This window comes from Uloborus diversus, chromosome 4, assembly GCF_026930045.1.
Source record: "Uloborus diversus isolate 005 chromosome 4, Udiv.v.3.1, whole genome shotgun sequence".
Taxonomy (NCBI): domain Eukaryota; kingdom Metazoa; phylum Arthropoda; class Arachnida; order Araneae; family Uloboridae; genus Uloborus; species Uloborus diversus.
Genome location: NC_072734.1, coordinates 101,330,891 through 101,352,577, shown reverse-complemented (window position 1 = coordinate 101,352,577; position 21,687 = coordinate 101,330,891).

The following is a 21,687-nucleotide window of genomic DNA, read 5'->3' as shown; positions in this document are numbered from 1 at the left end:
TAAAGAATAAACTCTCATGAGCAGCATGTTTCGCGTTTAAAATTGTGTAATATTCCATAGTTATACAAAACCAAACAAGTACAAAGTGCGAGTGCAAATAATATTTAATTCGAAAGAAATTGCCAAAATAATAATAATGATAATTATAATAATAAAAATAATAAACAAGTAAATAAATAAATAAAGGAAATTAAAAAAAAAGATTCGCTACCTACGAATCTCACACATAATAAAAAGTCACAGCAATGTTGAATCAACAGACAAATTTGATCACTTAAAAAGCTATGAAAATGTGAAATGCACCAGACAATTATAAATCAGAACCATTTCTCTTTCTGATCTTAGCGCCACAAGATCCGAAATAAATATTCTGCTAATCCTGGCCATTTCAGCAACAAGTGGCGCAGTTTAGTCTTCGGAACAAGACATTTCTAAGTTAGATGTGGCTTAAAGCGGATCATATCGTGGACATTTATTAATAATACTAGAAAATCGCTCGTCAAGGTATGACGGGTGAAAGTTGCTTCAACATTTGAAGCAGTGAGAAGCAAAGGGATGTAAGTGGACATTATCAAGTTTTGAGCAAAACGCGTTTAAAGATAACATCCTAGGTAGGCTTTCGTTGATTTTTTTTATAAATCACGCTGTATAGCAGCAACTACCAGGTCTACTAGTACCATCTCTTGCCCCAAGACAGAGGAGAGATTCACTTACCATGTGTACTGGTTATCTTCAAATTTTTAATTTTGCCACTTACATCCCTTTGCTTCTCACTGTCTCATTTGAACGAAGCAATTTTCTGCTTGATTATATTTTGATAGTTGCAATTTAAACTCTAACTCCAGTGGCTTAACCCTTGACTCCAGTAGATAGAGTTCATTGTTGACCACTTTTTCGTTTTTCATTTGTAAAATAGATCTCATCAGTAAAACAGGTAGCATACCGGATCTAGTTTGGCCTCGTCGAAATAAAGCATTTAATTGTCCATGTCAAACATTACCAAAGAATATTATCTAATTATTATGCCTTGGAGCGAGATTCATTGTTAATGTCTACAGGACCGTTACTCGATCATTCGCTATTATATCTATGAGAATAATTGAAATATATAGAGGAAGGTGACAATTGTGCAAATAATATCCAAATCAAAAGTCCACCCGCCCACCCCTACACAAAAAAAAGAGAGAAAGAAAGAAAGATAGAGAAGAAATAAAACAATGCTTTTTATACGCGATAATGTTTATGATCTACAGACGATAATATTTTTATTTATAGGAGAAATTATTTATTATAGGAGACACGATTTTTGTAAATGATTTTCAAAAAATAGTTTGGTGTTACTCACTATTTACCATCACAAATCAAATAAAAGTTTGAAATATTACAAGCAGAATACAAATCTTAGTTTTTTCTGCAGATGATCTTTGCACCATAAAATACTAAAAGTAAATTACTTCTCAAATCTTGGGTACATCTTGTGGAAAAGTAATAAATATTTTGTGACCGTAAGACTGGAATAAATACATATGGGATCTGCTCAGCATTCATAGATGACATACTTGTTTGTTTACATCAACGAAACGGGATCGCTAAGTTAGAAAGAGAGGAAAGAAATAACTCAACAAATCAGAATCTTGAGACAGCTCCCAAATGACGGGAATCGCTTTGCCAAATTTTTCTCATCTAATTGCTAATTAGAGGACTTAAACAGGAATGGACTGCATAATGACTTAGAAACCTTAAGCACCAGGGTGAGTCTGAAGCCTGTTAATCCCCGGCAGTAAGGAAATGATCGTTTTATTAGATCGTAATGTCTTTTCCTTCCAAAGCGATTACAACTTCAAATGTTCGAAACTCGAGTTTAAATGTCGGTGATAATGGTAATAAATATTTACGAAGTGTGTTCTTTTTAAAATGGGTATTAGTATTCATTCCAAAAGAGCGGTAAGGGCATAAGAATAAGTTTTGAATTTATTCGGAAATTATTTTTAGAGCTTATTTTGTAATGATTTGGAAATTGTAAATGAACTTGAAGATTAATAGTTTTTTTTTCTGAACAATGCATGAACAAAGCTAGTATTCTTCTTTTTATTATTATAAACATTAAAATGTGTTTTATTGTAATAAAAATTATAGTCGCTAGATTCCATTATTATTATCAATTATTATTATTAGTACTAGTAGTAACATTATTTGTAACATTATTTTATTTTTAATATCATTATTTGTAACAATATTTTTTTATTGTTATTATTATCAATGGTATTTGTAATATTATTATTATTTGTATTATTATAGCTATTTATTGTAATTGTTATTATTATTATTATTAGTAGTAATAGTAGTAGTAATGTTATTGTTATTATTAATTGTACTACTATTATTATTTTTACATATATATTTTTCCTCAAAGGTGTTTTGTGTTTTTGTTGGAACGTCGTAATTTCTTTAGTTTTTTGTCAAACTTCAAAAGTAAGGCATCATTTTAAAGATTTCAGTCAGCAGATTTCTTTTCCTTGGAGAAAAGTGAGGAGATATTTCACAATTCGGTTGTTTTGTTGAAAAAATCCATTTATTCTAACTTGCAAAAGTATTACTTTAACGCATCCTGAAACTTCTAGTATCAATAAGAGATCCATTGGCTCAGTTGGTTACAACATCATAATAATAATGCAATAAATGTGAGTTTGAATCCTAAACAACCAAAAAATATTGGTTAAATTACTTTCTTTCTTCAGCAGAATTCTGATCAAAATTTCATTAAATTTATATAATCAAAACTCGTAACTACAAATTTGTTGTGAAATGAGGAAACGAAACATAAATTTTAAAATGATAAATCTCAGTATAATTTTTTAAAAATACTAGGGGGGCTCTGCCCCCTGCTCGCTAACGCTCACCAACCCCCAAAGAAGGCTTCGCAACCTTATTTGATTCGCAAAGATTTAAACAGTCAATTAGAAAGAAACAGATTAAAAACACATTATGAGCTCCCTTTGGATCAAAAAGCACCCATTCTCCGGATTTCAAAGTAACTTGTACTAACTTGCGCAAAGCCGTAAGGGCTAAGGGACTCTTGAGCATTGCAAAACTGCAGTTTTGTACGTTTGAAAATTCGCTTTCATATTCGTGGTCTCTAGTAATATATTTTGCTCTTTAGCTCGGGGCTTGAATTGAGTTGAGCCTAAGATTTTCCGTTAAAATCGAAACCCTTAAAGTTTGTGAATAAGAAGGAAGAAACATGCGAATCGAAAAGACATAACCATGGCAACGTCAAATAGAGCGGGCGCTGTATGGAGTTGAGTACGCAAAATATGAGGACCGCATTCTGTAAATTGTTTTGAACTCAGAAAAGCTTGCAAATTACGAGTCTGGATGTTGCCCAGAAGGCTTGTTGGTTCATTAATTTTTTATACCCTGCTCCTTTAGGTACTAAGTAAATGAATTGAGCAAATTCAACTGAACCATTTTAATGACTGTTCTAGTTACAATGTCCCGTTGTTTCTTAAAATTTAAGATAATTAAAGCTAGGTAATTTAAAATAAAACCAAAAAAAAATTAAAAATTAAAAGAATAATTTTTGTTAAAAATAATTATTTAATTCGAAAAAATCAAATTTTTACATAGGTCTTCAAAAGCAAAATATTAAAATCAATCTTTTTTATTTTGACAATCATTATTGATGCATTTGCTAAATACTTCTCTCAAAGAAATAGAAGAAAATACAGTTGATAAAGATCATACAGGCCTAATTAAAAAATATAATCAATATAAAAGAATAGTTACAGATTTTTCGATGCGTTTTTTTAAATTGTTTACGCGCCAAGAGCACTGAAAACAAAATATTTAAATATTTGGGCAACTATTGTGAAATGGTTGAAAATTTGTTAGATTTAGTTATGGCTGATAGGAGTAATAATTTTGAACTACATTTGTTAACAACTAGGCAAATGTTACCTTGCTTTTTCTCCAAGAATCACACAAATTACATTCGTGGGGTGACTCTTTATTTATAAGGTACAATGACACTACCTTTAGAAGTTGTAAATGATACGAAGAGAGGAATGTCCGTCAAACGAACGGAAGATAGATTTAATGCAGTAAGTCCCAATTTAGCATTAAAGCAGTCTCAGAATCGATCTTCAGCAGTGACTGGAGGTTTGATTGGTATTGCAAAAACTGAAGATGCGATGCAGAGATGGCTACTTCTTTAACCGTTTAAAAAAGGAGGTTTTTTCTTCATATATCGGAATAATGTCTGACCACGGATTGTGTGGAAAGACAAACATCCGTTTTACAGCCGGAAATGGACGAATCTATTATTTTTTACCGATGTCAGCTTTTGCAGAAGCAGAGTCTCAATTAAATGAGCGGAATACGCGCATTAAATTTTTACTTTTCCCCCTTTTTCACATAGATTCGTCTTATCTGGACGTTTAAAAATTCCATGCAATCCGTGGTTGGACAGTACGAGCCAGACTCTACATGCAAGTGACATTAATTACCATAATGAATGAACGCAATCCAGGATCAATAAAGACGAAAAAGATATTCAAAGTATCGTCAAATATTTTATTGCTCTTGCAGTTCCTATAATGATAGCGAAAATTGCTCTCTCCGAAATATTTACATCGGTGTACTTGCTGATGAATGTTCTTCTCAATGTTTGCTAAATATTGTAGAAAATGGAGAGATTCCATAAAGTACGAACGAAAAGGAGCGGTTTGTTTTAAAAAGTAAAAAGTTATCCGACTCTATTATAAAATTTAATTTTACAACTTTGTGACTACACATGAAAAGGGAAGAAAATCTACGTGTAATAATAAGCTACAAGATGCAACAGATACGTCTTTTTCAAAAAACATTCTTGTTGACTGATCAACGATTTGACACACAAATTTTGGCAGCTCATGAAATTTTGGATTACTGCAAGTACCTTTTTGATGCGTGACCGGCTGGTGGCGTGATAATTAGGCGCTTACCTTCTGCGCTTGTGGACCCGGGTTCTGACCTGGGGTGGCCATCCGCTGGATTTTCGAGATGCAGCGCCCATGTCGTATGATTATGCGGCATGTAAAATATCCCTTGGGTACTCGTTTGGCTTATAATTCCCTCGAGTTTAAATACAAGACTTGTATTTGTAGGACCGTATATTGATAGGGTATATTTTCGTACTATCTTTTTGCTTCTGAATAAGTATATTTTTGATTAATTATTTCTAAACGTGTAGGGCTTCAACGGTTCCTTAAAACTCTTTAGTTTTCCTTATTTTTATTTTATTGTCCTCAACTTAATTGTGGTTTTCAGAAATTGTTATTCTTACGCAAATGTTTTTTTTTTTTTTTTTTTTGAAGGTTAATGTCGGTTTAATAATGAGACATTTTCGGAGTTCTCTTATTGATAATTGTTGTCTTTCTTTTCAATGAAGATTTATAGGTTCTGTTGACAATACTACAAGACTTGTCTTTATTTTAATGTCACAATTTTGACATTTTTTTTCATTTATTCAGGAGATAATTTGACGCATCCGTTACGAGACCTCAGCTACAATTGAGGTAACCCATGCAGTATAGGGTACATTTTGATAGGGATTTTGAATTTTAATTTTTGCTCTTACTTTATATAAGAACTATTGTACTCATTATTTTAGGGAGTAATGTACTTCTTAAGCGGATAATTTTTTGGGACTCGAAATGTATCCTCTCTCATTCACACCTGAGGGTTAAACATTTGTCAATTGACATCGTTTTCATTTTTGAGGCAGACCGTGCATCGTCAGGTGACGATGCAGACAATAGTTTAAAAAAAATCCGTTAATGATACGATATGAGAAAAAGAACTTAAAAAAATAACGAACCAAGCAAGCAGAATTCGGCTTTATTATACGTACACTACCTCAAGTTTATATTTCTTACCCACAACATTCTTATATCCCAAGCAAAAGTGAGTCCGGAAGGAGGGAAGGAAGTGGACGGGGAGTAAATCGTCTCTTCCAAACGCTACCAAACAGAGCTCAAAACTGCATTTTGGGTACTCCAAAATTGAGAAATTACCGAGTGAGAGCACTAGACAGACTTTGTGTTCGAGTATCAAGACTTATAATCCGTTCTCAGTCTGATTTGTATGGTCATATTGAACCAAAACACACCCTAAAGTTGGGTTTGTCCTTAATATCAAGCCGAATATCCGGACGGAAACTAAGACTGCGAAATAAGTTGACTTGAAATACATATTCTCCACGATAAATAGGAATTAATATTCATCTAATAAGTAAAGATTAAGTACGCTATCTTTTACAGCATGATGTCAAAATTTATGCGTTTATTTTCTTTAGAAAGTGAGGAACAACAACGTCTTGAAATCAGCAAACCGTAATACATTAGCCTATCCTCACTCTAATCCTTTAATTCCACTCTTAGATTGCTTAATAATACTTGATATCCTTTCTGGATTAGAAAGTATTACATGGAAATAAATGTCAGGCTTGCTTTCCTGTTATAATCCTCTCTTGAAACTAAATCCATGGTCGCACAAAGTTCTAACATCGTACTAAACTTTGCACCAAACTTTGACTACTTTAAAGTTTAATTTTTTAAAAATGTTCATGGAAAGTCAGAACTTTACTGCCGATTGTAACAGAAACTTGGCTTAAAAAAGCAATTTTGTAATAATGTAGAGTAGCTATGCATTTTCAACCGAGGAGTCATTTATTTTTACATTATGTACGCAGAGAAAATGATAAAGAATTAGATGGATAGATATAGAGAAACATCGACATACGTAGGTATGGACAGACCTTACTTCGATAGATACTTTCAAAATGAATAAAAAACAACAAAATGTAAACTTAAAGAAATAATTTTCATAGATAGATAGATAGAGGAAGTTTGCCGTTAATGAACCACGTAACACTTTTGATTTTTTTTAGGAAGTAGTTCAGACTCAAACTTTATGAACCATTGAGTTTCTATCGATGGACTACATTCTCAAATAAGAATACCAAGCCGTAAAATATAAAAAGTTATTGCGAAGATAAACAAACACTACAAATAATAGTAAGTTATCCAAAAAGAGAAAATTATTTTTTTTAAATAATTTTTTATCACAGGAGAAACATAAAAACTCCTCAAGGCTCACACAACACAGCTGCTTTCACCACACGTCTCTCATCACTTGATATTTTCTAATGTGTAAATTACTCTTCTTAGCTAAAATTTCGAGGGGCCTCTATTGAACAAACGGGAGTCCTGTTTTATCACCGTTCAAAAATTTTAATCCACAAAGACTTGACTTGACGACAAGGATTTTGCTATAGCACGTTGCCTGCCCTCAGTTATCCACTGGCTTTTTTTCCACTTATTTTGGTATTTTTCTCAAACAACTAACGTACTTGAAAACTATTAACATTTACTTTAACAAATACTGAATCGACTACACAAGTTTTTAAGTTGAAAATATAATAACTAAAGGGAGTTTCCAAAACTTATTTTAAAAATATTTTTCATCATTATCGCACTTATTTAAAAAGATTGATCAATTGTTAAAGATAATTTATCTGAAACTTTAATAATATTTGTAAGATTTAATGAATGAACCGCTTTTTCCGACGGTCCTTTCGTGGAAACACTTAGCGGTTCAATGATAGCAACTGCGTCATTTTGAATGTTCTCACAGTTGTCACTGCTGTGACGTTTCATGATGAAACTTTAAATACGGGATACAGGGAATTGTACTTGAAAATGCCCTCTTTCTAGTCAATTTTCCATTTAGTTGTTCAGTAATATTCAAATCATGTAAAAACAAAATGTAAATGTCAATCATTAATAAGTGAACAGTAGAAATCTTATTTGGACGTTTAACAATATGATGTATTGGTTCAAGCTCCTTGACGAATCTGCATTGGACTGTTTTGAGATAAAAGAATACACTAAAACGGATTTCGTGCCTGAGAAAAATCTGGTAGGGAAAATATCTGCGTGGTTCAGTCATGGAACCGGTCCCACTGACAGCAACCTTCCCCTATATATATATAGAGATACGTAGACATAGATATGTATGTATATATGGACAGACCTTACTTAGATAAATACTTTCAATATAAATACTTTAAAAAAAATATTAACATAAAGAAATAATTTTCATAGATAGTTACATATATAGATATAGACGTAGACATGTATCTATAAATGAATAGAAAAATACACTGTAAAAACGATTCAGAAACGTTCCTGGAAAATAATAGGCTGCTGATGTGCCCAATTTCTGCCAGTAACATACCTTACAAAGACTAGTAACTTTTTTTGCTAAAACTCAGTAACCTTCCTAAAAAATTCAGAAATCTTCCCGCTTGAAGCTAGTCGTGTATCTGGAACTTTAGAGTAAACTTTGGTAGATAGTATATAACAGCTTGGCACCTTCCTGAGAAATTTCAATAAGCAGTATTGCAAACATGGCCAAAGCAAAGCCAGAACTGCAAGTACGTAACGAGAATTTTTTTCGCTTGCAGTTCTTGCAAAGCAACACGTAGTCCATACTTATTTGCCCCTTTGGGAGCTTAATTAGCATGTACGAGCCGTAGTCGAACTGAAGCCGATACGCTTTATTAATAAGTTCAGTTATTCTTTAAACTGGGAGCTAAAAATATTTATCACAAAAGTGAAAAGTCTGCATTCGTGAAACTTGTTGCAATTTAGGAAACCTTTTGACAATGGTACTTGATTTTTTCCAGGGAGTGGATAAAAACCATTGAAATCCCGAAAGGTGACACGGAAATACTCAGTAACGTTTCGGATTTTTTTTACAGTGTATGGACATAGACATGTCTTTATGAATGAATATATAGACAGATATAGACATAGATATGTATGTATGTATGAATAGATAGATAAATATAGATACAGATGGGTGACAAAATAGTACGAAGACACTAGAAATAGACAAGCTCCATTTCGAAGAAGCAGAAATGGCATGTCACTTTGCATTCGAGACTTCCACTTAGTGACTATGAAAGGCAAGGTATCAGTAGTTCAACATCAGTCAAATGTGTTGTATTCGTCCTCTCCTTTCTCTAAAAAAAACTCCCAAGAACGATTGATCCGTCCGAGTTCGAAAAGGACATGATTGTGCGAGTCCGGTACGCTGATTTCTCAGTGAAGAAAACAGTCAATTTGTATTTGTAAACATAGGAACAAAAAGTGCTCTGTCAGTCGTTACGACAGCATCCATGAAATTCAGTATTGTGTCGTCTGCGGAGTACAACAGAGGCTGGCCAAAAAGTAATTTTAAGGAGATAAAAGAGTTGGCCAGCATATAGCGTTCCGATACGCAACCAATCTATGACACAGATAATTTCAGAGATAAATGTGACCTCTAGGATATTTGTTTCAGCAAGAAAGTCCAAAAGGAACATTTACGGATATTTATGGAAGAATTAAAATTTGTAAACCTTTTGTGAGATCACGTTATGCTTTTCAGCAATGCCAATGGTGTAGAACACACAAAAGCTGAACTTTTTAACAGTGGCTACCAGTTCTGTGGTCTGATGAATAAATATCCACCATACATCTTTGAACTAAACATAGTGTTCATTTGCGTAGAAAGCCCACAGAAGCATGTATTCCTGACTGCCTCTAGAAGACTGCGATTCATGGAGGTTGTTCCTTTATGGTATAAAATGTGATATCTTGACATAGATTTTTGCTCCTAGTTACTCTGTACGGAAATGGTATCAGTTGCCCGAATTTATTTCCAGTAGAACGCACACATTTTCAAGACTCACAAGGTGCCTATCCACACTGCTAAATAAATTCAAAACGGTTTGAACAGGATAAAGAGAGAGTACATCTTGATTGGCTCAGTTTCCTGAATTGAACATTACTTTATTGAACGTTTGTGGATACACTTAGTCAAACCTCCGACCTCGATATTCTCACCCATCTACGCTTTTCGAAAAAGAAAATGCTCTCCAGAACAAATGGTTTCATATTCTATCAAATGCTCTTCACGACCTTAACGAATGCCTTCCACGTCGCATACAATCTATGTCAAAGGGAGGTCCAACCCCCTCCCCCAACTATATATAAAGTTACCCTCTCATTTCTTAGGTGCTCGTATTATTTTGTCACTATATTGCAGAAATATCTGTATAGTTAGATAATAAAAATAGTTATTTCTTGATAGGTGGGGCGCGGGTATTTCCTTTCTTGAAAATGAAATACAAAATGTTATATACCTATATATAAAACTTCAGTGTTATGATCTCTTTCTTATCACACATAATGGGAATTTATGCTTTACCCTATTTTGAAAACTACCTTGTACGTGTTGCTTTCCATCTTCAATACACTGATTCAGTCGAACTCGAAAGTTTTAATCAACTCTTTGGATTATGTCAACCGGTATATCAACATTTTCGGTTCGGATGCGGATCTTCAGATCCTCCAGGGTTCGTGGACGATCGTTGTAAACCCGCTACTTCAGATAACCACCCAGGAAATAGCCCCACACAGGGGGCTAAATCAGGTGAGCGTGCAAGCCAGTTTAAGTACAAATTCCGATTGAGCGGCTGTTAGAAAAAGACTCCGCCACAGTAAAAGCGCGATGCTGTCTCGGCCAAAGCATGATGTTAACTGAAAGCAGGATGTAGCAAGACCTCCCATTCAGATCTTTCCTTTGAGCCTCTCTCCACCACTCTGTGATGCTCCACACCATCACAGTAATTTTTGTGCGCCAAATTCCAAAAAGGAAGTTCCCGTGCCCCACCATGTAAACATTTATTGATAGATACTCGTAGGTTGGCAGATAGTTACACATGTAAAAAGAAAGTTATGTAGGAGAGAGTGGCCCAAATGGATTTTTATATTAACAATTTCGGTTTTATTTCTTAGCAGGGTTCTTAAACTTCAAAATAAAAAGTGGTTTTTGTATTATTTCAAGCCCAATATTTATTTATTATCAAACATTAAACACTTGAAAAACCTGCTTTGCCTTATAAGAGGATCCAAAGTGGGTAAGCTTAACAAATTGTGATTTGGTACATTTGCGAATCAAATATGAAGTTATGTATGATTAAATTAGTTGACTAGCTACCTGCCATAAAAAATATACATACAAAAGTTATGCTTATCCAATTTAAAGTAAGTATATTTGTTTATAAAACATAAAGAAATAACTAATTAAATTTAATAGATTAATAAGCTACTATCCTAAAAAATAACTTTTTAAAAGTATACTTATCAAATTGAAAGAAAGAATCTAAATCAGCACATGTTTCAAGAAATTATTAATTCCTTTATCCGCTTTGCCCGACCCACTTTGCCCTAATGTACGTTTTTTATTTCAATAACTATAACCTTAAATTAATAATTAAAAAAAATGAATTACCCTCGTAGTTTGTAGGTGGATGGTATCAGAATAACGTAGTACTATTGACAATCAAAAAATAAGCTGGTTTTCGACTAATCACAAGTTACAGAACTTCAATTTTTTTAGAAATTTCAAGCCTGGTTCCGCCATGCCGCTTCACTGCTGCTTTACTGGAACTGATTAAAACTTGGGGGTGTTCGGGTAAACACGACATACATATACATCGCTCCTGATAAACCATTGGGGGGGGGGCATATGAAGGCCTAAACGCTTTGGATGACCTACCCGCTTTGGGTGGTCATCCTCCCCTATATATAGATATGGATATGCCGATAAAGATTGACATTTAGCGACATACATAGATGTGTAGATATAAATACGTATATAAATATAGTGATAGGCACATTTAGAAATTGTAATTTTTTGAAAAAAAAAAAGTTTTTGAGTGCTGTATTGTTATGAATATAGTTTCGTCTTGAGATGGGTTATAATAACCCATTTCCCCCGTCCTACTTCAATGCGTTAATAAATTTCCAAAGCAGTTAAAATAATCCCCATTTTCCATCTATTTAAAGCCTTCTTATGTAAAAGAATATAGCTAGAAAATAAAATGATAGATCGTGATGTCATATTCAAAAAATAATTTTAAAAATCTGCAAGCTTGCATGTACATTTCATAAAAATACTTCTTTGTAGAAATCGGAACTTATGCGGCAGTTTGAAATACCTAAGCTTCTTTCAACTGTCGCTGTTTCTGTACTTTTATCTTTATTCACGTTTAAGAAACATTAAAAGCCGGCTTTAGCAATGATTTTATAATCTCCAGACGATGACGATTTGCAAATTTTGGAAATTATATTTGCGGATATATGTTTGCATAATAATTCTTGAACTTTTAGATTTAAACATCATGCGTCTTTCTCCCCACATTGTTCTGTTTCCTAAATTTACAAAGTGAATCCGCGTTTGAGTTTAATATTTTATCTGCAACTTTAGCTATGTTACTAATTCTTCTGCAAGGGATTGTTTAGTACGGAAATGATTTAGTGCTGCAACAAACCGGAACGCCGTGCCGGTACTTCTTTCTGAAAAAAAAAATTATTTCCTTTTCACATACTCTCTTAAAAAATTCCAGCGATTTTAACTCAGACTGAGTAAATTTTCACTCCTTTCCAGTGTCGAAAACGCACTTTCCTTATAGGAGTGAATTTCATTCCTTTTGCGGAGCGGTTATTTTCACTCCTTTTGGATAAGCTTATTTCACTCCCTTTTGATAAGTGTTTTTCACTCTTTTTAAGACTAAATTAATATCCTAAATGAGTGGTTGCTTTCTGTTTTGGAAAGCCGCTATTTCACTCTTTTTTTAGAATAAAATAGGTAAAATCATTTCACTCTCCTTTGGTGAAATTGTTTTTTAAACGTGTTTTCATGTGCTTATGCTGTGTATTTGAATTTAAAACTGTTTTTAAAACTTATTTCATTTGAAAAAAAAATTAGTTTTTTAATTTAAAAAATGAAAAAAAAAAATGTTTTTAGTGTTTCCGAAGAGGATGCACAAGAACTGTATGGCAAATACGAAGAATTTTCTTTTTTATTAAAACTTTAACTGGTAATATTTCTTGAACTACTGGTACATCGTTACAAATCACCCACGTGCAATATTACGTACATTTCCGAATCTAAAGATTGAAATAAAACTAAAAAACCACAGAGTTCCAAATAAATAGATTTAAAATTTTGAAACTCTATATTGATATTCTCGGTGTGCCTTTTAACATTAATAATGTTTTAAAAGTTACATCACTTCAAATTAATTTAAAAGGTCACTCATAAATTGTGACAAGATACGTTTGAATTCAATTTTGTTTCTTCGAGGCCATTCATTAATTACGTAAGGACAATTTTGGCAATTTTTGACCTTCCCTTCCCCCTATGTAAGGGTATGTAAGACTCCCCCCCCCATCTTAGGTAAGATTCTTTTTTTTCTTCACAATAATAAAATAACAAATATTACATCACTGGGATCGTTCTTAAATTAACTATCATTTTTTTAAAAAAATTTTTTCAAAACATTTTTGAGTAAAGAAATGTTTACTGTAAATAATCTAGACCGAATGTTTTTTGACAAATAATTTTTGTATATGATGCGATAATAATTAAAAATAAGACATGCAAAACACAGTGCGATTCTTTTATTATATTTTACACGTTTCATTCTTTGAAACACAAGTAAAAAACAGCTCATCCTATAATACATACTTTTACCTTCCTGAAGCAAATGAAATATAATATTTGCCAAACCACTTGACCGCGGATTTCTAATATAAAATATCGGCTTGGAAAATATTACGTAAGAATGGATCTACCCCCCCCCCCTCCAAGCAAGGGTATGTAGAGAATTTTCCATCCCCTCCCCCTCAGGACCCTGAATTAATGAATGGCCCGTTACAAATATGAATGAGTGTATTATACAAAGTTTATGATTCTCTTCAAAGTTTATTTTACACAAAAACAATGTTTGATTAATTTAAAATATACGCAGTGGTTGGAGCTTCGACCATCGGCAGCGGATTCGGTATCCGACCTATAGATTTGCGCATGGTCGGGTCTGTAACACCTGCCTAAAATATATATACAGTACACACACACCAAAGATGGTAACGACTGTTTCAAATGTCATATTTTTGATTCGATGATCGAAATAAAATTGTTGATGAAAGTGTCATTCATTTGGAAGAAAAAGTTACAAAAAGTTCGCCGTAACATTGCACGTGGATGATTTGTAATGATATACGAGCAGTTCAAGAAATATTAACAGTTACAAGTTTTAATAAAAAAGAAAATTCTTCGCACTTACCATGCAGTTTTTGTGCACTTCCTTCAGAAACCTCATTCGGCAACAAATAGTGTTTAAATTCATTTAGATAGCGACATCCACTTGGTACTCGCGCCCAACGTTGGGTAAGCCTAACGTGGAGGTATAGACGATTCTCCCTAAACAAAATCACGTGACAGAATCGAACCAATGAAAATGTTTTTGAGTCCTTCTTTTAAAGAATGTTTTTATATTTCGCTCATCAAAGGAGTGCTTCCGAATTTCACGCGAATAAAGAAAAGTTTTAGTCTTGGTTTTTTCGTAAAGCGTCTTTTTTCGATAAAGCTAGCACTCAGAAAGAATGAATGCACCCGCAATAGATTTCACTCTTTTTAAGAGTTATTTTTTCGCTCTTTTGAATTAAGAGTGTAACATTAGTGATGAACATTGAATGGGATTCTAGTTTGTCTAATGGCACATTCGGTAATGAAAACTTTACGAACTCATTCTTAAAGTATGTGTTATTTTCAGTGTAAACGAAACGAAAACTGTTATTTTTGAGCAATAGCGTAAAAAAGTTGCGATTAGTGAAGAATTCAATATATATATATATAATATATATATATATATATATATATATATATATATATATATATAAAGTCCAGTCACATTAATTTGACCACCACGTACTTTTCACGTCAGAGTTAAATAACCAATCACAGAAGGTAGGTAGAAGGAAGTGCAGCTGAGCGTATATAAAGGGTGTGTGAGGGCTTTGGAAAACATTTCAATCGTTCGCGTAATGCAGAAACGAAGCGATTTATCCGACGTCCAAAAGGGCATGATCATTGGCTTTCGGGCCAAAGGTGGACGCATTTCCGAAACGGCTGAGTTTGTGAACTGTTCGCGTGCCGCCGTGGTAAAAGTGTACCGTGCATGGCAAAATAGGACTGTCCAAATTCAGCGACGTGGCAAATGTGGTGCACCACGGGCCATAGATGACAGAGGCGAACGAAGGTTGCGGAGATGCGTTCGGGCAGATAGACGGGCTACCGTTGAGCAACTGACCACCAAAATGAACCAATGGGGTACCAAAAGTGTCTCCCAAACTACTATTCAGCGAACATTGCTGCGTCTGGACCTCCGAAGCAGACTCCTGGTTCGTGCACCTATGCTTACTGCTGTTCATCGACGACGAAGGCTAGGATTTGCACGCCAGTACAGCAGCTGGACGTCCACTGAGTGGCGACAGGTAGCGTTTTCAGATGAATCGCGTTTTATGATCCATCGGATAGATGGACGTTGGCGTATAAGGCGTGAAACCTCTGAAAGGAACGCCCTGCAACCATTGCCGGAACGGTCCAAGCTGGAGGTGGGAGCATTATGGTCTGGGGATGTTTTCCTGGCATTCTCTGGGTTCACTGATCATCGTGGAAGGCACGATGGATCAATACAAGTACACATCTGTCCTTGCGGACCATGTCCACCCCTATATGCGCATTGTTTTTCCTCAGGATGATGGCAGCTTCCAGCAGGACAATGCGAGGTGCCATACAGCTGCCAGTGTACGTGCGTGGTTCGAAGAGCACCAGGATGAGTTTACCGTCCTTCCCTGGCCAGCAAACTCACCTGACTTAAACCCAATCGAGCATCTGTGGGACCATCTCGATCGAGTTGTTCACGCCATGGATCCTCAACCACGTAATCCAGCGCAGCTGGCCACGGCATGAAAGTCGGCATGGCTCAACATCCCAGAGAACACCTTCAGGGACCTAAGTGACTCTCTTCCTGCACGTCTCGCAGCAGTCCGCTCTGCGAAAGGTGGTTATTCTGGCTTTTGACAGATGGTCACATTAATGTGACTGGACTGTGTGTGTGTATATATATATATATATATATATATATATATATATATATATATATATATATATATATATATATATATATATATATATATATTTATACATAAATTATATCTTTATATCTTCCGATAGCGCAAAGAGCTTAAAAGTCTGAAGAAATAGAAAATTTACCGTTTCTTAGCGCTTTTTATTATTTTTTTTTAATGCTAAGCCATTGTTCATATTGCTCTGAAATCGATTTTTGGTATCTATTACACACGCAATAAGCTTCTAAAAATATCGCTAATGCATTATTGACTGTTTTTTATTCGTAATTCCACTTCCGAAGAAATATATATTAAGCGTTGTGAAGGTAAATATATCAAAGAAAAAGATAAATGATATTTTCGAAGGAAAACCTATTCCTGGTATCAAGGAATTCCCTTTCCTTATTTTGCAGGTCATTTTTCGAATTAAAATAAAAGTGGAAATTCTGTTACATTTGATTCAATTTCTGTTGATAAACAAGTGGCCTATTTCTCAGTTAACCTCTTTTTTTAAATTTTTTTAAAGAATCAATTTCTGTTAAATTAAAAATATTATAATCTAGAACACAACTTTTAATTTACATCTAACAAGTCTTGAATATTTTAAGGTAATTGTTTCTATTAAATGGAGTGTTTACACTACCGAGAAAATTTTACACTAAATTGTACAAGAAAAAGTATAGCATGTGATTTACGGTGCGAAGGATTTGCTCCGCCTTTCCCTACCTCTCATCGAGTCCCATTCGGTATAGGGGTTTAGGAGCGCATTTATAAAAAGAATGCAGGTTTGAGTACTGCTGCGTATATCTCATTCTTATTATTCAGGGCAACTAGCCACTGCGTTCTTTCTTTTTACTGCAAAATTTTACAGTAGATAGGCTTTTACGGTAAAAGAGCTGACAACTAGGATGTTAATGCATTATTCCGTAAAATATGAATACAAATTTTTTCAATGTAGTAATGAATTTTCAGTAAAACCCCTTTTTAACGGACACCCCTCAAGTGCGGACACCCCTCTCATGCGGACAATTTTTAATTCCCTGATTCCAATGCAAATAACATTATTTAATTCCTGTCCTACAGACACCCCTCTATTGTGGACAAAAAATTTGTCCCGTTAGTGTCCGCATTTGTGTGGTTTTACTATATTTAAATAAGTGTACATGCTGTCAAAGTTATTTACTTTTCTGAAGTGGTATGGAATAATTATCGAATCAAAGCTATTGTCATAACTAACTTTCATAAAACGTCTTTTAAAGCAGTATTCTGATATTTTCCCCTTTTCTTTCTTTCTTTCTTTTTTTTTTTTTTTTTTGTAGCGTAAACTGCTGCTGTTCATTTATAAGCTAAAGCCGATCGTACATCGTTTTATGAAGAAGCTTACTTAATCTAAATTTAAAATGGATTTGCTTATAACTCAAGCATTCGACGTGGTTCATTTTTAGGTTGTTTTGTATATTAAATGTAGGGCAAAATCACCCAGAATGAAGGTTCCTCTGAATTTGGGTCGCTTATTAGAATATGTTTTTCTATGCGTGAATCCAACATATTTAGAGAATTTCTGAACTACACTCACTGACCAATGAATTAGAAACCAAAGATAAATATTTTATTGGATCACCTTTTGCGCGGCTAACAGCTCTGATTCGTTTGAGCATCGACTCTACAAACTTCTGGAGTACATATATATTCAGAGAATAACATGCATTTTCTATGCAGCTTTTTAGATCTTGTAAATTATAATTAAGAGGAGAGTGCTGTCGGATGCGTCTTTTCACCATATCCCACACATTTTCTATGGGGTTAAGACCCGGGCTGTGCGGTGGCCAGGGAAGGTGTTGGACGTCAGACTGATTTTGCTAACCAATTTTCAACACTTCTGTCACGATGTATAGTTGCATTAGCGTCCATGAAGTATCAGTCGCTATCAGGATAAAAATGCATTAATGCAGGGTACACTTGATCTGCCAGTATATCTAGGTATCGCGTTGCTGTTTGTTTTCCCTCGAAGAACTTCAGGACACCACTTCCATGCCAGCAGAACATGTTCCATATCATGATACTCCCTCCAGATCCCACGGACAGTGCGAGTAAGGCAAGAAGTTTCTCTCAACGGTTACTAAATCATTGGCTAGTCAGTGTAATTGTCTAAGTAATAATGATTTGAGATGTGACCAAAAACAGCGGTCCGAGCTGCAGTTGATACGATTGCTTTTACCTGTTTGTAGATTGCTTTTTTTTTTTTCACCGATTTTTTTTTTTTTTTTTTTGCAGTGCTGCAGTTATCAGGTTGCACCGTTCGTCGATGTTTTCAAATCATCGATGATTTTACCATCGATGTTGGAGGGTATGTTTTTTTAACATTAATGTTTGCGTTCATTGTTTTTTCGATAACAATGTTTTATATTTGAATCCAAAAAATATCCTTAAAAATGAATATATTTATAGTTTGCACTATAATGAAAGCTAAATTAATAACTAGCTGTTGTGAGATCTATCACACAGGAAAGGAAATTTCTCTTGTTAGGTGTCTATAGAAGTAGACTTACAATACGGGGAAGTTAACAATCGCTTTTTATAAACTTTCCTTTTAAAAGAACATTAAGTTTTTCAAACGTTTTCCCCAGATATAAACATGACTTTGTTCATTACAATTTGTCCCAAATATATTTGATTCTATGGCATCCCGAGCTCTCAGAAAGTTATTGATTTAAAAAAAACTATAACTTTAATTTAAACATAAACTTAGTATGCATTTCAAGTCGTTATAAATATTTATAATTTTTGAACACAATTTGAGGTTCAAACAGAATTTTTACACGTCCATGCAATTCCGTTAAAAATAAGTATACATTAAAATAAAACGATCAACAATTGTGTATTATATATATATATATATATATATATATATATATATATATATATATATATATATATATATATATATATACAATCTTTTTTTCACTTTCTTTTTTTCTTCTACCTTTTTTTTTGTTTCGTGTGCGTACTTGTTATCAATTTTGAAAATTTTAAATTTCTCTAAGCAATTCGCATTAATTATGTATTAGAAACCTTTCTTTCAGTCTTTGTATTATTCAAGCGGAAGTTTAAAAGGTGTTGCGAAATTATTCTATGTAATTTTTTATTGTTTTAATGTTTTGTATTTTTAATGTAAAGTTATTTATCCCTCTGAATTACTTAATTTTGAATGTCAATAATTGATTGTCATGAACATTATAATTATTCTCTTTTCTTTGACGATTCATCAATCTTATTAATCAATAAAGCTTGATTATTGTGGATTTAGTTTTAACATTGACACATATTTAAGAGTTTATCGTAAAGGGATATAAATTATAAACTTGATGTTTCGGAATATCGATGTTTTAAAATATCGGTGTTTTTAATTCAATTTATCGATACAATCGATATTTTAATTTTGACATCGATGTTTTAAAACTTTGATGTCGCACAAGTTTTTGAATACTTTAGCACTTTAACTGCATAAATTATTATTTGTTCTGTAGTAACGTAAGGAACATTTTAAAGAAGCTCCAAACATGGGCTAGGGCAAAAATCGAACAAAATATGCACTGTGAGGTTTTTTTTTCTTCCGAAAAGGAAGAAGGAAGGAGTGAAGATGAAGATTAAAATTTTGAGATGTGTGGTTACGCAGCGTTATTTCCAAATAATCAAGTACATGAACAACGGTTTCTGATTTCAAAACGATCCTTTAAAAATGATCCTACAGATTGTACTGGTAATCGCCAAAAGAATAGCATTTGTTTCAAATGCAAATCATTCATTTATGTAACACTAACGGTTAGCTTTGCGGTATCATTTATCAGGTTTTCCCATAATAGGAGACTTAACGTGTAAACAGACCTTTTCCCGATTATTATTTATTTTTTTTTAAATCATAGCAAAAATATTTTCCGCATTAAATCTGAAATGATTTTAATCTCAAATTGTGGAATTGCGAGGAATATTTTAACTCGAAATTTATATTAGAAAAATATATTATAACTATAACATTAATTTGCTAAAAAGTTAAAATAAAGTTTATATCCTTATTAATCCGGACTAAGAGATGACTTTAACCTATAAATTGAGCCAAGGTATTTAAACAAGCTACTGTTCACAGCAAAAAAATGTATTTTGAATTCAAAAGAAAGAAATATAAAACTGCGTAAGAAAGAATTACAAAATACTGTCTACATAAAAAAATGCCTTAACTCGTTGTATAAATAAAATACAGAATGTGCACTTAAATGGCTGTTCGGATCACGCTAAATTCGGTTTAGTTGGGTTCAAATTATTGAGGTTTTTCTGTTATGTCTCAAGATATTGAGACCTCTAACAGTATGACAAAATTTAACGCAAATGTTTGAGCAAACCTGAAAGAGGGGTAAAATATTTATAACAACACGTTCAAACCTCCGTTTCAAAAATTCCATTGCAACAATTCCAGTTTTCAAAAATGCGTATTTGAATAAGAGATAAACTAATCTTTTTCTCGGTTTTCACAATCTATAAGTTTATTTTCTCATGTTATTCGCTTATAACTTGGCCGTTCACTTTTTTGTAAGCTCTTCTGAATTGCAATACTTTTCAATCTTTGCCGAACATGCAAAATAAAACGTGTTTGGTATTCTCAGATGCATTGTCTCTTAAGTTTGAAACAGTAAAATCTGGCTTGTCTTTTGCAGTGAATTTTTTGCTTTATAAAATACAATCAATGAAACAAAACTTTTTAATACTGATAAAGACAAAAAAATTACTTTGAGGAATATACGGTCCAGAAATTCAACTACAATCATATCATTATGGGAGAAAAAAAACTGATGGCTGAAAGATTTGTTTCATAACTAATTCAAAACTCAAAAAGCTATGTACTTTCAAAGGATATTACCGAATGAAATTTTAAACCTTAGCATACTATTTAAATATAAAACGATTGCTTTATTTTAGGTGACTTCTTTATATGCCACATTTTTTCAACCTTGTGTGTAATGTATTTCATTAAAAAAAGGCCTAATAATCAATTGTTCTTCTTTATAAATTTTAGCAGCAAGAAAAATCCTTTTAAACTATGTTTTAAATTGAAAAAATAATATCGGTTCTAGCTTTTTCCAGTTCACAAACATTGGAAAGAATATCAGCAGATATAAAATAAATATTACTTTTTTTTCAAGTGAAATAAAACTTCGAAGTAAGTAAAAAAAAATTTGAAACTTAAGTTTTGAAAAAAATATGTTAGCAGTTTTTACATGAACAGATCCGATATTGTTGAATGAATTCAAGTGAGAAACAATCCTGCAAGCTATTTATTTCTTGCTCTAAAACTATACCCCCATAGTTGTTAATTACAACTTAGATCAGTCAGGATATTCGTAAAAGTCTAAATATGAAATAAATGCTTGGACTGAGACAAATAAGATATTCCAAGCAATATACCAACAGCCCAATTATACCATCCAGAAACTACAGTTTCGTCATTATTATATCAGTCCTGAGTAGACAATGATAGAGCTGAAAGCAGATGCCATATCAATGAATATAAGAGTGCCAACAAACTGGTAGCTAAAATAAATTTAGCATACAAGCGAGAGTGCGCAGC